We start from the raw sequence: 6934 nt of genomic DNA, 5'->3' as shown, positions 1-6934 counted from the left end.
TTAAAGTTCACCACAAATAAAACCCTATGTGAAATGCAGTTGTGTCTAATTAGCCACAGTATATGGGCTGGAACAAGTGCCTTGCTCAGGGCTAGACAATGCACTCCTCAGGGGCCAGAGATCAATGATCATTTAGGAAGCAAGTGCTTAGAATCACATAACAGAATATGCCCGTCTATTGCAGTGTTTCACAATACATGTGAACTTCACACTGGATATGCAATTGCTTAGAAACAGCCGGTGCTTGGGCTTATTGGTAAAGAATTATTGATATGCTAACCTTGAGCTGAGAACAAGTCACAGCTGGCTGATCTCTGCAAACAAGCTGAGTAAATTCACAAGATGCTGGGCCACTAAGTAGATGTGCTAGGGGGAGCATGTCTCAGCTGCTGCCTCCTGACCCTGGAATAGAACTACAAGCTCAGGTTTCAGACCGCATGTTCAAAATAGCCTGATATCTGAAAACAGAAAAAGGATAAAACTTAGAAGTCTTGGCTTCTGATCTACTAGTTTTGGTACCATTATGAGCTCTGTGACTTTAAGTAAGATTCTTTCCTTCTTTGGGCCTTATTTATCCCTCCTGTAAAAGGCCATGACCAAGTCACTCTCCAAGGGTGTTGTAAAAATAGCACAGATTAAGAGATGGAAATAGTGGGACCAGTGGTTGGCATAATGGCTATGTTGCTGGACTCCCATGTAGTTGAACGTGGTTCAAGTCCCGAACCTGGTGGCTTAAATTCATGCTGGATGCGTGTGTGTGCATGCCCAAGATCCCTAGAGGAGAAGGGATTGAGGCATGGCCTCCCCCCTGGGGGGTGATTTTTTGCTCCCTGTCTCTCTCTGTCTTTCTGGTGAACGCACACGCCCTATAGCAAAAACTTAAAAAAAAAAAAAAAGAAAAGAAAAGGAGATGGAAATCGAAAGATAGTATGCAAAGCTGAAATTTTTCTTTAGAGGGAATCTACATACAAGAGATCTTGCTCATCCTGGTTGCTGATTGGACCTGTCCACCCTGCTTGGTAGCAGAACCAGCCCTGGGGGTTCTTTGGTCTCATCAGAGGACACCAGCACTGTCAGACAGTGGCTGCTGTCATTAGACAGTGGGGGTGTTAAGATGTTTATTCTCACGTCAGCATTTGAGTGTGCACACATGTTAGGCATTGTTCTAGGGGCTAGAGAGAGTCGTGAGTTAAAAAACTCATGAAAACCCTGCTGTCACATAGATATTCTTTGTTAAGCTTATTAATTTATTTTTTCAGAGACAGAGGAACAGAGAGAGAGAGAGAAAAAGAGAGACAGGTACTCCCAACAGAGTCTTCATCCCATGATTCACTCCCATCCTCAGCCAGCCCAGGTCATGAGCACACACATGCACACCCAGTGTGCCCAGGAAGCCTGTGGGACTCCAACTGAGGACCATTCCCATTAGGTCTAGTTGTGTTACTGCTCCGCCATTACCTGGACCCTGTCATGGACATTCTAGACAGAGCAGATGGGCCAAAAAGAAACAAATAAATATATTAATATAATACTTCAGGGGTTATTGATAAGTGCTAGGAGGGAAAATAAAGCTGATTAAAGGTTTAGACTGTGCCTGGATGGGCTTGCTCTTTTAGCTGGGGAAAGCCTCTCTGACAAGGTACATCTGTACAGAGATCTGAATGAGGGGGCTGAACGGGTGCAGGGCTCTGGGGCGAGCGTTCAAGGGGAGTGGACAGCAAAGGGCCTCGTGGGAGAACAAGCTTGGGTGTTCAAGGAATCAAGGAGACCAATGTGGCCGGAATCGGGAGAGAGGAGGAGTCTGGGGGTGGTGGTGTTTTCTGTTCATGACATTAATAATAAGGAGGACCAGGGGAGTGACAACCTCTTTCCTTCCAGGCATGGGAAAGCAGGCAGGTGACTGCACAGTCTGGACTTGGGGTGCCTTGTGGATAAGCATAGGCTGAGCTCAGAGTTAAGTTGAGTCACTCTAAATCCATCGATGACCAGTGTTCTCCCACAGAGCCCCAATTTTTGAAGGGGGCACCCACTTGGACTTTAGGGCTCTGTGGCCACTAGCTTAAAATTCTTCTTATGTCTGTCTTTGCATTTGTGACCTGTAAGTGAGGTCTGGTGGACCATGGAGCCTGTACCAGGGTCTTGGAGCCAAGCCCATGAGTGGTCCTGTCCTCCACAGCTTCCGTATGTCCCAGGGCTGGGGTTGGCACCTCTGCCTCCTGCCCTGCCTAGACCTGCTGCTGCCCTGCACCTCTACAGGCCGGGCCAGAACACTGCGCCTCACCATTCTGCACCTCACAGAGCCCCAGCACGGTGACAGATCCCGGATTTCTGCACACCTGGCCACGGACAGCCCCCGACGTCCTGAGGGTCTGCATCCACCCTATGCAGGATATCCCTGTGTCTGAAGGAGGGTGACTTGAAATGGTAAATCAAACACACCAAGCAAATTAACAGAATCTGCAGAAGAAAGGAAGCGTTTTTTCCTTCATTTTCACTTTGCACTGGTCTCTGGGTTTTGTGATCAGGAATAGACTGTCACTCTCACCCACTCTCTCGGCCACCGCTTTCTGCAGACAGTCTGATGGTGGGGCTTTCTTCAAGAAAAGCTGTTTTAACTTTAATAAATCAAAAAAATGCTAAGGACCTTTGCTTAAATCTTAAAGCCAGGAAACAGGATTCTGTTTAAATAGTAGGTACATGGAACTATCAACAGCTCAAGACAAGACAAACATCCTTAAAACGAGAAAACAAAGCCTAGAAGAAAATGAGCAATGTTTTAAGTCAAAAGTCATAAAATGCTATTTCACCAGTTCAGTCTCATGTACTTAGTCATCTTCTGTTGTTGTTCGATCTTCCCAATTACATTCTGGGATATACTATTCAAGTCCAAACTTGTCCCTACCATTAAGTTGGCCATTTTCTTAGTTTTTGAACTCTTATTTCTGTGTGTCTGTATTTAATTTTCCTTGTATAGCACTCTCTTGAGAACTTGGAGATCTGGTCTGGTGTTGGTAAATTCTTTCAGGTTTTGTTTATCTGAGAATGTTCTTGTCTTTTCTTCCCATATGAAGGATAATCTTGCGGGGTACAGTATTCTTGGTTGGAATTGCTTTTCTCTTAACACTTAGAACATATTTTCCCATTCTTTTGTCGCTCGTGGAGCCTCGCTCTTGTGGTTTCCCGCGGGCCCTGTTGCCCTCTGCTGGGCAGAATGGGCATTAGCACCATCTTAAAATCCTGGAAGACAGTGTGCCACATTAAGAATTCCAAACCCAAGCTGAATAATTGATCCTTTCCACTGGGCTTTTAAAGGTTGTTGCAGATTTCAGTATCCAGATCTAACATGTAAAGTACAGCAAAAACATAACATTTTGACTGGTTGGTGATACTTTTTAATTTAATTTAATTTTTTTTAAGGTTTTTGCCATAGGGTGTGTGTGCTTGCTGGAGAGAGACAGAGAGAGGGAAAGTGAGAAATCACACCCAGGGGGATGGCCATGCCGCAATCCCTTCCCTTTCATTTTCCTTTCAGGATTTTGCACATGCACTTGGCATGATTTTTAAGCTGCTGGGTCTGGGACTTGAACTGTGGTCAGCCATGTGGGTGGGAGTCCAGCACCTTAACCACTGCACCCCCTGTCGGCCCCTGGTGATACTTTTATTGTACCATCATCTAATGTGGCCTATTGTGTGGATGACCATCTCTGTTCTTTAAAAATGATTGGGATGAGTCTACACGTTAATGGTTCCTTTCTTTTTCCAGGGTTGAAAAACTTAAACTTTCTCATTTCTAAGTTCTACATATTTGGCAACTTTTCATTCGATTAAACACAGAAAGCATTACCTGGAGATTATTTTTTAAAGCTTATATTTAGTTCTTTATTCAGAAAGAGAGAGCGAGAGAGAATGCCCCAACAGGGCTTGATGCTGTGCTCCACCTCCAGCTCCAGGCAGCTCCGAGTCATGGGGCCATGCATGTCAGCATACTCAGGGCGCTCTCTGCATGGGAATCGGGAACCTCCCCATATGGGTCAGCCTCACTGAGTGCTGCATTACACTGTCCCACCCAGAACACTTCTTCAACAGTTGTGATGCATGGAGAACTTAATATTTAACCATACTATCACTGCCTCCATGATAGTGCTCTTTTAGCAATGGCAATATGAAAACGAAGGGGGAAAAACACCATTAAAGTGGTCAGACTTTTGCTGTCTTTATTCCACTGCGTATGTGTGTGTGTGTGTGTGTGCACAAGAGAAAGAGAGATGTGAGAGATAAGTGAAAGGCGAAAGATGAGCTTCTTCAGGCTATAAGCACATTGTGGTGTGATTTACACAACTGAAGTTCCTGCCTTTGCCATGTGCTAAGCACCGTGGCATGAACTTCGCCTGCCTTATCCCATTAAAATTTTACAGCGACTTTGCAAGGAAGGTACACCTCCTACAGAAAGTTGAGAATCAATGACCTTAAACCACTTGCCCCAGTTTGTTAAGCTAGTTACTGACAATTTGTCAATGTCAGATCTGCCCAACTCCAAAGCCCCTGTCCCTCCACTATGCAATGTGATCGTCTGATAAATGACTCTAACCAGATTAGTTCTATAGAGAACTAGAGTTGTAAGGACATTAGAGATTGTGCACTGTGATGACTCATTACGATTTTCAGGTGGCAAAATTGCAGCCCAGATATGACTTGCCCTTAGCTGGATACTAAGGGGCAGAGCTGGACTTAGACTTTAAGTCCCCTTACCCTAATCTATTAATAAGATATAATGTCGCTGGAATAACTTAGCTTCAGAAATTGGAACAAACATTTATTTTTTAATTTTTATTTTTGAGAGGATTTTGCTATAGGGCACGTGTGCTTGCCAGAAAGAGACAGAGAGACAGAAAGCAAGAAATCATCCCCAGGGAGGATGGCCACACAGCAATCCCTTCTCCATTCTCCTCTCTGGATCTTGGGCATGCACGCACACGCTCCCGGCATGAGTTTAAGCCACCAGGTCCGGGACTTGAACTGCAGTTGACTACATGAGAATCCAGCGACATAGCCATTATGCCAACTGCTGGTCCCTGGAACAAACATTTTTAAACCTCCCTTTTCTGAGCCTTTATATGGACCCTCAAACAACTACCTAAAGTAAGAGATGTAAAACAATGATCAATTAAACAAGAATTAAGATGAGTTTTATATGAGTCATGGTCTACTGTCCCTGGAAAAACTATGGGAGCTAACACAATAGGCTGCCCCCTATTGCATCACTCAGAGAAACCTTCCAATCAGTGACCAGTCGACAAACATTTATTATGTGCTAAGCATCAAGACAAGGGGTAGACCACTAGAAATGAATAGGCATGAACTCAGCCAGTGGGGAACTCATGGGTAAACGCGATGAGCAAACATGTGAACACAAGTCCTACCAGCACACTACTATGGGACTGCAGAAGGAAGGGCAACAGAATCCACCTGGAGTGTCCGCAGAGGCTCCACGAAGGGCTGACATTCACCCATACCTGCACACCTTCCATATGAAAATGCTAGTCACATGACCTTTTTCTAGTCCTTCTAACAATGAAATATGCATCCTCTAATTTCAAATTGTACAGGAGGATCACAGATAATCTACAAAATGAAAATAGTAATATTTTTTTAAAGCATCTACATTCAACTACATTATTTTGACCAATAAGAAACAGAGACATGGATTACTAGCCAGTTCTGGTAAATTTAAATTCCCAGAGGAACTGGGCAACAAATAAAAGCTTAATTTCAACTCGATTAAACACAACATAATTGGATTGGTTAAATTGGTATGCTAACTTAATTAAACATCTAAGGAGAAACAAACATGTTAGTTAAAAGGGTAACTCCTTCTATAATCTTAATGTTTTCAATTTAAACATTTTTCCATCTGGAAATAGGACTAATTTTAGGGCTCTGACATACATTTTTATACACTGAACTCAGGAAAAAAAATAAGAGGATCCAGAAATAATTAATTTATCTCTTTTATTGCAGACATATTATAGGATTACATATTTAAATTATTTTTACAGAAATAGAAAATGTATTTGGTTATTCATTTAAATTATTTTTACAGAAATAGAAAATGTAGTTGATTATTTTTTAAGCAAAGGAGTGTTTAGGTTCAAAGTAGTAGAAAAATAACATGGGAAAAATGAATGATTTAATTAAAAATGAAAGTTTTCTTATGTAAAAAATTTTAACCATTAAAATACAAGGCAAGGTACGGCATAGGGGGAACAGTTGCAGTCATAATCACATATATATATAATCACATATATATATATAATCACATATATATATAATCACATATATATATATAATTTGCTAGAAGATGTGTGTACCCGCCAGAGAGAGAGAGAAAGGGATAAAGCATGATCACATCACAGTCCCTTCTCTCTCCTCCTTGTTGAGATTTTGGACATGCACGCACACCAACCGTGTATTTAAAGCTACCATCAAGTCCCTTTTGTGGGACTTGAACCACACAATTGGCCATGTGGGATCTAGCTTCCTCAACCACTATGTCACAGACTGGCCCAAGATAATTATATTTTTGAAATTCTAAAAATTGAGGTTCTGAGCAGTGCTGGATCCAAATGGGAAGGTCCCAGGCTTACATCCTGAGTCCTCTCTGCACACACTGGCATGCACGCATATGCCCATGATCTGGGCAGGCTAAAGTCAGGAGGGATTGTTGTGAAGTTTTTGTTTTTTTTTTTTTGATCTTAGAGAGAGAGCTTATTTCTCTCTCATGAAAGCAATATATAAATTAAAAAAATACTTAAAAAGTTTGTAAAAAAAAATCTTAGAAATTGATAAGAGGAGCCTTGCTGGGCTGCCAGCGTGTGAGCCCAGTGGCCAATGGGTTCCCTCAGCACAGTAGGCCTCGCCATAGTCGACTCTGCCC

This window comes from Tupaia chinensis, unplaced genomic scaffold, assembly GCF_000334495.1.
Source record: "Tupaia chinensis unplaced genomic scaffold, TupChi_1.0 Scaffold143565_1, whole genome shotgun sequence".
Lineage (NCBI taxonomy): Eukaryota > Metazoa > Chordata > Mammalia > Scandentia > Tupaiidae > Tupaia > Tupaia belangeri.
Note: the sequence above shows the minus strand (reverse complement) of the source record.